At 30.7% G+C, this 202-nt stretch overlaps 2 protein-coding genes across 7 annotated transcripts in view; one reads left to right on the top strand and one right to left on the bottom strand.

Annotated features, from left to right (window-relative positions):
- Window positions 1–202, bottom strand: part of LOC109481358 (alpha-N-acetylneuraminide alpha-2,8-sialyltransferase-like) — a 12,864-nt gene that overhangs the window by 1,714 nt on the left and 10,948 nt on the right. The window lies entirely within an intron of this gene.
- Window positions 1–202, top strand: part of LOC109481374 — a 9,489-nt gene that overhangs the window by 7,968 nt on the left and 1,319 nt on the right. The gene's annotated exons all lie outside the window — the stretch shown is intronic.

Below are 202 nucleotides of genomic sequence, written 5' to 3'. Positions count from 1 at the left end.
AAAATAAGTAAAAACTATACCAATGTCGTAGAATGCCAAAATCAAACGAAAAAAGACAAAATTGTAAGGAAATGAACTTGAGGATTAGATTATTTGCCAAACTATATTATGTCCCATTTGTTCAACCCTCATGACCACGTAGATTTCATAATGAAAACAACTTTTTTTTTTGCAAAACTTTTTTTTTATTCGCACGCGCGCA

Source organism: Branchiostoma belcheri, unplaced genomic scaffold, assembly GCF_001625305.1.
Source record: "Branchiostoma belcheri isolate BF01 breed outbred unplaced genomic scaffold, Haploidv18h27 scaffold55, whole genome shotgun sequence".
Lineage (NCBI taxonomy): Eukaryota > Metazoa > Chordata > Leptocardii > Amphioxiformes > Branchiostomatidae > Branchiostoma > Branchiostoma belcheri.
The sequence above is the reverse complement of the archived record's forward strand: the minus strand, read 5'-3'. Positions and strand labels throughout refer to the sequence as shown.